Source organism: Canis lupus, chromosome 15, assembly GCF_048164855.1.
Source record: "Canis lupus baileyi chromosome 15, mCanLup2.hap1, whole genome shotgun sequence".
In the NCBI taxonomy this organism is placed as follows: domain Eukaryota; kingdom Metazoa; phylum Chordata; class Mammalia; order Carnivora; family Canidae; genus Canis; species Canis lupus.
Window position 1 is genome coordinate 56,858,430 of NC_132852.1, and position 12,898 is coordinate 56,871,327.

At 35.0% G+C, this 12,898-nt stretch overlaps 1 long non-coding RNA gene across 1 annotated transcript in view; it reads right to left on the minus strand.

The window, feature by feature from the left end:
• LOC140604468 (uncharacterized) overlaps positions 1–12,898 on the minus strand; it is a 69,449-nt gene that overhangs the window by 27,337 nt on the left and 29,214 nt on the right. The window contains exon 2 of the long non-coding RNA XR_012007333.1: positions 7,747–7,781. This is a non-coding gene — a long non-coding RNA (uncharacterized lncRNA). The remainder of the gene's footprint in view (positions 1–7,746; positions 7,782–12,898) is intronic.

Genomic DNA, 12,898 nt, shown 5'->3' on the forward strand with positions numbered 1-12,898 from the left:
GGATGTGTCAAAACCTGCAAAATTTCTTACCTCTTTCATTGGAATCCCTTATTGGTTTTACAACAGTCGGGGTATTATAGTTTCTCAACCAATCTTTAAGAGTTCCTACAGAGATATTCTGGTCCATATGTTGTTAACTTAGTGTCTCTGTGGAGGAAAAGATGGCCATAGCTTTCTCATCTGCCTTCTTGCTGATGTCCTCAGACAGACTTTTATACCTTATGTACAAAGCTGAATCTTATTCCTGTGAAAATAAAGGATCGAGAGAAGGTTCTATAAAATGAAGTAAAAAGATGCAATCCTAATTACAGAATGAGAGGTCACTTGGTCAGTTAGTAGAACATCTAACTTGATCTCAGGGTTGTGAATTTAAGCCCTGCATTTGGCTTGGAGCAAACTTAAAAAAAAAAAAACAGAATGAGAATTCTACCTCCATGCTCAAATTTTGGATATGAACATGAAAGAAATTAAGTGATTTGTCCAAAACGCTTAGTGGCAGAGATAAGTGTGCAACTTCAGGGTTCTTGGTTTTCATATACATTGTATGGTGATCTAAATAATGCTTTGTGTATAGTGATTGTACTAAATAACCTATAAAGTTTAAGAAAACTTTTGAGTTTTTATTACTTATTCAAAACACTGTTAATTATGATGATCATTTATTCAAATTATAAGCTATATCTCATATTATTCACATCTCCAGAAATCCCTCTATTGGATCATCTCAACAGTAGCAGATATTAGATTTTCCATTTTAAAAATGCATCTCTTAGTTTATTTTTAATGACTTCTCTAAGACATTTGGGACTCCCCTTGCTGATATGTTTAATATTCCATAGTGTTCATTAGGAATAACTGAAAGGGGATGCCTGGGTGGCTTAGCGGTTAAGCATTTGCCTTTGGCTCAGGGTGCGATTCTGGAGTCCCGGGATCAAGTCCCACATTGGGGTCCCTGCATGAAGCCTGCTTCTCCTTCTGCCTGTGTCTCTGCCTCTCTCTCTCTCTCTCTCTTTCTGTGTGTGTGTGTGTCTCTCATGAATAAATAAATAAAATCTTTTTTAAAAAAGGAATAACTGAAAGGCATAGGGCTAAAATTCTAAGTGCAGAATTATCATCAGATGATTAGAACTCTAATAACAAATTTAAAAGCCTCCTTTGCATAGGAAAACTAAAAGTACTGAAAATCTTTTATAGACTAGTCACTTCAAGCATCAGAAGTCATTCAGTATAGCGAATAGAGGCTTATAAGGGCAAGCTAGAAAGCAGCCATTTGGAAAAATCCTAACAATCACATGTTAAAGAAATTATATGTTATGTTAACAGTATAATAAGGCTCATTTAAGTTCTGGAAAAGTAATTTAAATATAGGAAAATTGTAACACATGGCAACATATTAGGGATTTTGTTGAATAGAAAGTTTCAAAGGTGTGGCCCTGTTCATCAGAGTAGAGGTAATAGAAAAGAGAGCTCTACACTGATAAGAATCTTCAGAGAAGATTTAGGAGATGAAGCTTGAGCTGGGTTATGAAAGATAGTTTGTATTTAGACACCAAGGAGGAAAGAGTGCTGGCCATTCCAAATACAGAAAGTGAAGTGATTGATAAAGGTATCAATTAAAAATCATTATTGGCCTTGTGAATGATGACATGAGCTCTAGCTTAGTGTGATTGGAGTGTTGGGAAGATATAACGGGATGTATAGTGGGGACAACAGAAAATGTTAAGGCTCATTGGGAGAACATGATTTTTTTTTTCAAATTTTACAAAGGCCCAAACCTTTATATCAAACAACTTCCCAGAGAACATGGCTAAATCAATTAAGATTTGATGTTGTGCATACACACACACACACACACACACACACATCTAAATACACACCAAATCAAACACTGATAATGTGGGCACAGGGGTAACAAGGGTTGGCTTACTTAAAATGTTGAAACAACATCCAATAATAATAAAATAATCAAATGAGAATAGTTGAAGCTTAACCCACATTGTTATGAAAATACTAATATTTATTTTTGTTGTATTTTTGTAGGCTAGATAGCTCTTGTGATCATTCAGAAATCCAAATTATGATTTTGGAAATAGAAATTCAGGAACTTGGATGGATATGAAAATTGTTTTTAATTGTGTCATTGATTTGCATTATGATAAAAATCAATTCTCTTTCCTATATTTTATCTCAATCCATTAATTGGTAGAATTATGTAATCATAACACTATTATTCAGTTTATAATATACAAAATTTCAATGGTTTTATGTGCTGCGGTGTGTTAGGTTTGTAAAACTAAGCCATAGTTATAAATGATGGCACTCGGGCAGCCTGGGTGGCTCAGCGGTTTAGCACTGCCTTCAGCCCAGGGGGTGATCCTGGAGACCTGGGATCCAGTCCCATGTCAGGCTCCCTGCATGGAGCCTGCTTCTCCCTCTGCCTCTCTCTCTCTCTCTCTCTCTCTCTCTCTGTGTTTCTCATGAACAAATAAATAAAATCTTTAAAAAAAATAAATGATGATACTCTAAAAATATTAAGTATAGGCAATTATTAGTGATGTTATAACTACTCTTCTAAATATGGCATAACAAGTATATTTATCTTGAATGGAGGTTAAGAAATAACACTTATGGGGTGCCTAGGTGTCTCAGTCAGTTAGTCATCCAAGTCTTGGTTTCCACTCAGGTAATGATCTCAGAGTCGTGAGATCGAGCCCCACGTTGAACCCCATGCTGGCTGTGGAGCCAGCTTAAGATTTTCTCTCTCCCTGTCCCTCTGCCCTTCCGCAACCTCTAAAAAAACAAAATAACATTTCTAGCTATATTACAAATGTTTAGTTCCATCTATAGTTAAACATACTGTAGGTGACTGTTGGTAGAAATTTTCTTTTATATGTTATAGTTTATTGAAGGATTTCTTAGTGCTTACTTCATTATATACTTAACAGTACCTCAGCTGGATGTAACTTGGTGTGATTGGGGAAATACAATTACAAACAAAAATCTCCTCCCAAGGCAGAAAATTTCTGCACAAAGGTAGAAGAGAAGGAAAATAATTTTTTTATTGGATAAGCATTAAACTAAAATATGACACACACCATAGACAATCCATCACAAAGTTTTAAAAGTTAGAAAAGGTCTTACTCTTTAATGTAGCCAAGCAGGTGTACTCATTGTGTACATTTTCTGGAGATAAGCAAAACTAGTCCTCAATTAAGAAAACTTGTCAGGACTATTTGTTCATTACAATTTTTTTTTTTTTTGTAGTTGAAGTGAACTTCTGTGTTAGTTAATTGACAATATTTATGGGAGAAAATAAACTTTTCATATCTTACGATGATTTTGCATTTTTGAGAGAGGCAGCCTGCAACTGAGATTAGTCTCCTATGCTCCCATGAGACCAGGAAGGAGACCTTTTTCTTGATGATTATATTTCAAAGAGGATGATTTCCACGTATTTGAGAAAGGCAGTCTGAGATTGTGATGCCAGTTAGAGGCTTATTTAGTTTTTAAAAATGATTTACATACATTTCAAAGGGACAGAAGGAATTTGCAAGTTTACCAAAGTGTTCTAAAAAAAAGGGAGGGTGGATAGAGTCTTTTCCTTTATCTTTAACAGAGAGAATTAAGCCTCTTATTTTTAATTTTTATTTACCCTTAGCCTACTTAGACATTAAAATTTTGTTTTGCAAGAAATTCATAGCTAGTTTATGGTAAGTACCAGGAAAAGTCAAATCTTACAGTGAAACATTAGTTATATAATGGAACAGAAAGCCTTATGTTATATGTATAAAAATGCTGGTTTCAGAGTATCTAACTGCTAGCCAAAATTATTTCACACACAGTAGGGTTATTATCACTCAAGTGAAATAAGTATACTTAAAGAACAATGAAAACAGGTATTACTTATACTTCTAAAGACATTTTAACCTAATATATATCCATATTATCTACATTCTTGTCAAAAAATGCATATTTTAAAATCAAGGGTAGTCTCAGGTAATGATAAAATTGAGTTACTTGATCAACTCTTCCACTAAAAATAACAAAACATGCCCAAAGAAATATATTTTTAAAAACTCATTTTATAAACAACGATGAGTTAGAAGACAATGGGAGAACACCAAGACCAAATACGTAAATAAAAACCTGTTAGCAGAGATAAAATACTAAGTCGATTTTTGCCTTGGGAGCATTTGATGATAAAGTTATCTTTGCCTGTGATTTGATACCATGAACATAGTAAGAGAGACAGAAGTTAAGGCCCAGGATCTGACCAAGGCTCAGTCCTGTAGGATTTCCTTTCCTAATTAAGTAGGGAACTCAAAGATCCATGTCTTTAGGATAATGGTATACCAGATGTAATCCCATTCTAGCTGTACCCCAGTTTGACTCCCCAGGGACTTCAGAGATGTCTGACATGCCTCTGAGCAGAACGGAGAACAAACCAGAAGGGAGGAAATGAGAACATAGGGCCAAGGACCTGCCTTTGCATGGACTTTCTGAATACACTTGGCCTGGGATGACCAAGAAATGCCCAGACAAGAATTTATTCAGAGGGGATCCATGACTTGTAGTAACTATGCACCTGGCAGAAGCACAAGGGAAGTTTTTGAAAGCAGATTCCTGCATCCTCGGACCAGCGGATACTCACAAAAAATATTTCAAATCCAGTGGCTTTTAATTTTTAAAATATTAACTAATCACATGGAGAAACAAAACACTGTGAATATGAAGTAGCAGTATAAAACAAATTGCAAACCTCAGACATAAATTTTAATATAACTCTGCTTACTCTGCTTAAGTATAAGATGCCAAATGTCAAATCAGCCGCGCATTAGATTTTATAAATGTGACATAGTAGGCTTGAAAATAAGCAAAGATAATTTTTTTAAATGAATATCAAGATAACCTAAATTAAAAACTTCATGGTTATATTAAGAGATTGAAAACAGCAGAATAGGGTATTGGAAACTGGAATAAAGATAAAAATATAAAATTATCCAGATACAGCACAAAGAGAAAAAAGATGGAAAATTCAGAAGAATTCAGAGGCAGAAAAGAAGCACAATTCAAAATTTGGTTCCTAGATCAGCAACAACAGCATCACCTGAGTGGTTGCTTAAAATACAAATATAATTTTTTTTTTTCTTCTTGAAACATGCTTCTAAAGTTGTGGTCCTAAGAAAGCAGCATCAGCATTACTCAGAAACTTACTAGAAATGCAGATTCTCTGGCCCCCACATCAGACCTACTGAATCAGAAACTGTCGATTTTATATCCTACAAAATTTCCATGGATATATACTCCATTTCTATGAGATCATCACAGGGAATGAATAGCTAATGATTCAATCTACTCTATATATGAGAAATTGAAAGTAAAGATTCTAGAGAGAGATACTGGGTGAGTATTTATTCAAAAAGCTGGTGTAGTTACATTAACATAGAACAAAAATAGATTTCAATTTTAAGTCATAAATCTAGAAACAAAGTTCAATTCACTTGGAACATATAATAATTCTAAGTTTGCATACTTTAATAACATAGGCTCAAGTTTACAAGAATCAAGGTATTGGGTTTTTTGGTAGGAGACAGAATATGATATTTCTACAGAGTTATGAAACATGACACACAATTTATCATCCATCCACTTATTCATTCATCGATCATTCTATAAACACTATATGCCAGGCATCATCCTAAATGTTAGAGACATAAAGATGAACCCATGATTTCTATGAGTAAGGAGTTGTTACTGAATTCTTATTATTATGATTAGCTTTTGGTAAAATATTTTAAAAATCTTAATATTTTAAAAGTCAGATTATTGCCTCTTTCCACTTCCCAGGATCCCCAGTGAATAGTGGCAAAATCTCAAATAATGTCACGTTCTTAGGAGATGGTAACCTATTTAGTGTGCACAGGTATGCATGTGTGAATTTAGGAAAGAAGTTGCCTAAATGGGAATAGAAATCTGTAGGAACAGTTTTCTCTGAGAAGCTGCTAGGCCTCTCAGACTCCAAATGTTAGATATGGTAGAGTCAACTTCTGAAGGGTTTGAAGAGTGTTCTCAAAGACAGATTGGAATGCAGCATGAAAACCTGGTGGTAGCTTTCCATTATCACCTCAAGAAGTGAAGAAGTGATTGTCCTTTTCCATTTGGGTATTTTTTCCTGCTTTGTTGAAGATTGATTGATGATAGAGTTGTGGAATATCCAATGGGAAGAAGACAATCTCTTCAACAAATGGTGTTGGGAAAACTGGAAGCTGCATGCAAAACGATGAAACGGACTCACAGACATAAATTCAGAATGGATGAAAGTCCTACATATGAGACAGGAAACCATCAAAACCCTAGAGGAGAATGCAGGCAGTAACCTTTTTGACATCAGACATAGCAACATCTTACTAGATATCAAAGGGGAAAAAAATAAACTATTGAGATTTCATCAAAATAAAAAGCTTCCGCACAGTGAAGGAAACAATCAACAAAACTAAAAGGCGACCTATGGAATGGGAGAAGATATTTGTAAATGACATATCTGATAAAGGTTTAGTATCCAAAATATATAAAAAACTTATCAAACTCCACACACCCCAAACCAGGTTAAAAAATGGGCAGAAGATAGGAGTAGACATTTTTCTAAAGACATACAGGTGACCAACAGACACGTTAGAGATACTCAATAATACTGATTACCCAGGCAATACAAATCAAAACTACAATGAGGTATCATCTCATACCTGTCAGAATGGCTAAAATCACCAACATAAGAAACTACAGGTGTTGGTGAGGATGTGGAGAAAGGGGAACATTGTGCACCGTTGGTGGGAGTGCAAATTGGGGCAGTTACTGTGGAAAACAGTATGAAATTTCCTCAAAAATTTAAAAATAGAACTACCCAATGATCCAGCAATTTCACTACTAGGTATGGACCCAACAAGTACAAAAATACTGTTTCAAAGGGATACATACACCTCTATGTTTATAGCGGTATTATCTACAATAGCCAAATTATGAAAGCAGCCCAAAAGTTCACTGATAGATGAATGGATAAAGAATATATATAATGGAATATTACCCAGCCATAAACAAGAATGAATTCTTGCCATTTGGAATAATATGGATGGAGCCACAGAGTATTTTGCTAAGTGAAATACATCAGAGAAAGACAAATACCATATGATTTTACTCATATGTGGAATTTAAGAAACAAAAAAAATGAGCAAAGGAGAGGAGAGAGAGGAGAGAGAGAGAGAGAGGCAAAATAAGAAACAGACGCTGAATTATAGAGAACAAACTGATGGTTACAGAGAAGAGGTGGTGGTGGGGGGATGGGTGAAATAGGTGATGGGGATTAAGGAGTGCACCTGTTGTGATGAGCACTGGGTGATGTGTGGAGGTGTTGAATCACTACATTGTACACCTGAAACTAATATTACACTAGCTGGAATGTAAATGAAAACTTTAAAAAAAAAAGAAGTTGGGTATACACCCTGAAAAATGAAATTCAGTGAAACAGCAGACCTATATGTAGTCCAATCTGCTACTTCTCCTAAGTGAAGTACTAGCAACAACACACTAGCAAGTAGTGTTTCTATTTAGGTCAAATAGATAGGTCTTGCTTTCAGGAGCAGTCCTAGTTTCTTATAGTGTGTGTGTGTGTGTTTATAAGCAATACAATCCCAGTGTGACTATTGACTTGATACAACATAAGGATATACGCCGTTCCCATCCAATTTATACCTTACTCCAAAAGTGACTGCTTATTGGTTTCCTTCCTGCAAAAATAAGCAAATACACAGATATATTATTAGTACTCTCACCTTTTTTTACACCAAATGTTGTATACCACATATGTGGCTCTGCTCTTTGTTTTCTTCTCTCAGGATGCATTTTAAAGATCTTTCTATAACTGAACATAGGTTTCTCATTCTTTTCCATGGTTTCATGATGTTCCATCATGTCAAAATACTACTATTTTGTTCACTCGTGCCCTATTGATGGCTTTTTGTTCCCAATATTATTCTGTTATAAACAATTCTGCAACTGAAAACTTCTGTAAAATACAACAGGTACATTTCCTTAAAAGTAGTTGCAAGGTGTCAAAAAAATTATGACTTAGGTAGAGAGAGACTTTATTCAAAACAATTGTTGCAAATATTGCTATTGCAATAAGGGGAAAGAGGTTATTACAATATGGAGAATGCTGTAATCAAAAGATATGCAAGCAACTCAAAGGGCAGGCAGGAAGTGTTATTCTTTTATACGCAGAGGTAAATACGGGGGAAAGCACCCAGTCTTTTGTCATCAAGTATGATGTTAGCTGTAAGATTTTTGTAGATACCTTTTATCAGGTTGATAAAAGTCCTTTCTATTCCTAGTTTCTTGAGTGCTTTTATCATAAAAGGTTGGATTTTGTCAAATACTTCCCTTCATCTATTGAAATGATCAGATAGCTTTTATATTTTATTCTATTAATATGGTATATTACAGTAGTCTATTTTTTGGTAATTAAACTGACCTTGAATTCCTGATATAAATCTCACCATAGTATATAATTCTTTTTTACATGCTGATGGATTCAGTTTGTTAGAATTTTTGAATCCATATTTATAAGAAACATTGATCTACGGTTTTCTATCTTTGTCAGGTCTGGTTTTATCAAATGACTTGGGAAGTGTTCCTTCCTCTTCCATTTTTTGGGAAAGCCTACAAAGAATTGGTATTAATTCTTTTCTAAGTATCCTGGTAGAGTCTACCAGTGAATTCATCTGCCTGAGTTTTGTTCTGTGGATTTGTTGCTTTGTGGTCATTTTTGATTACTAAATAATCTCTTTACTTGTAAATCTATTTGTATTGTCTATTTCTTCTCTGGTCAGTTGGGTGGTTTGTGTCTTTCTAAGAATATGTCCGTTTCATATAAGTTACACAATGTGTTGGCTTACAATTATTCCCAGTATCCCTTTTAAAAAATTATTTATGTACCTTCTTTTATTCTAATTCTAGAAATTTGAATTTTCTCCTTTTTTTGGTCAATCTACTTAATGCTTTGTCAATTTTATTGATTTTCAAGGAAACTTTGGGTTTAAAACAATTTTCTCTATTGCTTTTCTGTTCTCTATTTCATTAATTTCACTTCTAATCTTTATTATTTCCTTCTGTCTACTTGTTTCAGGTTATATTTTCTCTTCCTTATCCAGTGTCTTATGATGGAAGGTTAAGTTCTTGATTTGGGATCTTCTCCATTCCTCCACCTCATCTTTTAATATGGGCACATACAGCTATATTAAATTCCTCTAAGAACTGCTTCAGCTGTATCCCATAAGCTCTGATAGGCTGTGTCTTTAATTTCATTTGTTTCAAAGTCTTTTCTAATTTTTCTTTTGGTGGCCTGTTTGACCTATTGGTTATTTATGAATGTGTGGCTTAATTTTCATGTTTTTGTGAATTTGCCAAATTTCACCTATTTGAAATTTTATTTCACTGTGGTTCAGAGAACATACTTTATATTCACTACCATATTCAAATAAATAATGGCTGAAAATGTCACAAATTTATCAGTAAACATTAATTTACATATTTAAGAAATAGCAAACTCCAAACAATACAAAGAGATCCACAAGCCTACATATCTCAGTAAAAATGCTAAAAGATAAAGACCAAAGAGAGAACCTTGAAAGCAGTGAAAGGAAAACAAATCATCACTTACAAGGGATTGAGAACAAAATAAAGGCATTACTATGAAAACAAAAACTGGGAAAAGTTGTAGAATAGCTAAGCAGAAGATCAAAAAAGAAGTAGAAGACTAGAAGAACACTACACAACCAGCTAGATCTAACAGACATCCATAGAACAGTATATTCAGCCACAGGAAAATAGATCTTTTGGGCACGTGTACTATTCACCAGGGTAGACTATCTGCTAGGCCTTAAAACAAACCTCAGTACATGTAAACATGGCATTGGCTTTTTGCCTAGGAGGATTGCATGGCTTCCATTTGTTCGTGTTCTCTTGTTTAGTATTGCTTTAAAAATGTCCTCATTTATAATTTACATGTTTCTTGTTAATCTTTTTCCTCAATATTTTATGTTTGGGGTTGTCACTGTAAACAGTCTTTTCTCCCTTTATGTCCTCTTTTAAACATTTCCTTTCTGGGATGCCTGGGTGGCTCCGTGGTGGAGCATCTGTCTTTGGCTCAGGTTGTGATCCTGGGGTCCAGGATTGAGTCCCATATCGGGCTCCTTGTGAGGAGCCTGCTTCTCCCTCTGCCTATGTCTCTGCTTCTCTCTTTGTGTCTCTCATGAATAAAAAAATAAATCTTTAAAAAATATTTTCTGTACTCTTTTAGTAATATTTTTTCAATATATTCTTACCTTTTCTGGGGTACAGTCATCTTCTGAAACTAGAAATTTCTAATTAAGTTCTCATTTCTAACTGTATTGGCTCATTGCTACAGTACAGTGTTAAATAGTATAGGTAATACAGAATGACTTTTCTGTATTTTGGATGTAAATGCCTCCACTATTTTATACATACATACATACATACATAATATATACAAAATTACATGTAAATACAGAAATAATTTTAAAGTTCTCTATTTTCCCTATATCATTGAATGATTTATACACAGAATGGGTTTTCAATTTCATCAAATACCTTTTCAGTATCTGTAAAGATAGTCACATAATTTTGTGTTAGCTTTATCAGTAAGGAAAATCATATTTTTTACTTTCATTTTTTTTTCAATATTTTATTTATTTTGAGAGAGAGAGAAAATCCCAAGCAGACTTCATGCTGAGTGCAGAGCCCATTGCAGGGCTCAATCCCACAACTTCGAAATCGTGACCTGAGCTGAAATCAAGAGTTGGTTGCTTAACTGACTGAGCCACATAGGTGCCCTACTTTTCTTGATATCGGCTCATCCTTGAAATCTGAGAATAGCTTCTAAACACTGATGATTTTATTTTTTAACATCACGCTGATTTTTGCTCAGAAATATTTAGTGTTTTTGCATCAATATTTATGATTAGTTTATCACTCCTTTTGTGTGTGAGAATCTTACCTAAAACTTAACAACTATAAAACAACAACCAAATACACATGCACACTCACACCTGTTTAAAAAAATAATTCAAAAAACTGATTTCTCGGTAAGGGCCAAGGAATGGAACACAGCGATGTTATGTTACTTTGAGACTTCATTTTGGGAGGGGTTCTGCAAAGGGAAGTTGAGAACCTACTTTGGAATGGATGGCAAGGAAATGGATTGGAGTTTGAAACTTGTCGGATAGAGAAAGGGAAGAGAGAAGAACAGGGTCTTGGTTTAACAAGACTAAGGGTGTCTAGCCTGAAGGAAAATTCTCAGTAGGTGTGATAACTGGGAAGAACTGATGTACCTTGCATAGCTTTAATTCAATTAATTCCCTCTGCCCCAAGCAGCACTCCCTCCTCCATGGTGCCTAATCTTTCCTGATCTGCTGATGCAGCAGCCTGACTTTCGTTATGTAGTAAACTAAGGGCAAGGAAGTGGCTAGAAGTATAGACCCTCCACTAGAGCCACTTTGGCAGGAGTGCTACCTTGTAGAAGAATTTGAGGGCAAGACCAGGCATGAAATGGAGCCTGGGACTGAAAGGACACACTTGGGAGTTAGGAGTTAGGAGTAGGCCTGTGAACTGGCTTAGGAATGGTGTGAAACAGACCCTCTTATCTTGAGATGCTATAGGAAGGTGACACTCGAAAGGTGAAGAGGCAAAAATGTAGCAGTATGATAATCAGGCTTCTCCTGAGTAGCATTTAAACTTGGAATGTCACATTCATATGCATAATTTCATTTGAACTTTATAGGGATTTGGTGTGTTAGGTAGAGCAAGCCATATCATTATTTTCTAGATGAATATTGTGAGAGGCATGTTCCTCGCCCAAGGTCGCACAACTAGTAAGAGGTGGAATCAGGTTATATCTAGGTCTCCTGAACATCTTCAGTTTATTCTTTGTAACGATTTAGGTGTACATAAACCACGCCTGCCTGAGACAATTCTTCTGCAATCGCCTTTGCCTCTAGCCTGAAGTGGAATGTGTTTGGCAGTATTATCATTAAATTAATACAATTCTTTGAGACCCTCCTAGTGGTTATTGAGCACTGCCAGCTGAACACCTAAATTAAGGAGGGGAATTTGTCTACAAGAAAGAAGTTGGATTTTGATTTACTAAGACTGTGATTACACTTAGAATGCCATTTCTGTGCAAATCTAATGCCCTTCAAGTTATTTTCAACTGCAATCAAAATATATTTGTATGCTTTCTTGTTTTGAAAAATGATGACACTGCTAAAAAGTAATTAAGTGAAGATCTCTGATCATCGCCAGTTTGAAAGGTGTGGATCAAAGTACACTTCTTTAGAGAAAGTAAGTTGCTCAATCATTCAGTAAGCTGAACTTTAAAATGTACTGCTAGTAGTCTGTGAATATAAAGCTATGCATGGATGACACCTTAGATTTCCACTTGGCCGCTTGCAAAGATTAATGACCAATGTCGCAACCATGAAAGAAAAATCGTACTGATTCTGGATAAATGCACAGCACACCATATAGTTTCCCTAAATAGCACTTAAGTTTTTTTTCTTCTTGTGTAAAGCTATATTTTTAATCCTCCCAATAAATGAGAGCATATTCTAGACTCTCAAAGACTGTATCAAAAATACAATGTGCTCTTACATTATATTTTGTCGCAGTAAGCCCCATCCTCCTTTTTAAATTGGGATTAACATCTTGCATCCCAAAATGCTTTACTATTTACAATGGGCAATTTTTGACAAATGTAGTCTTGACCTATTATCACAAACAATCCTAGAGTGCAAGGTTTAAACTTTCTAAGTTCCGAAGAATAGGGGTA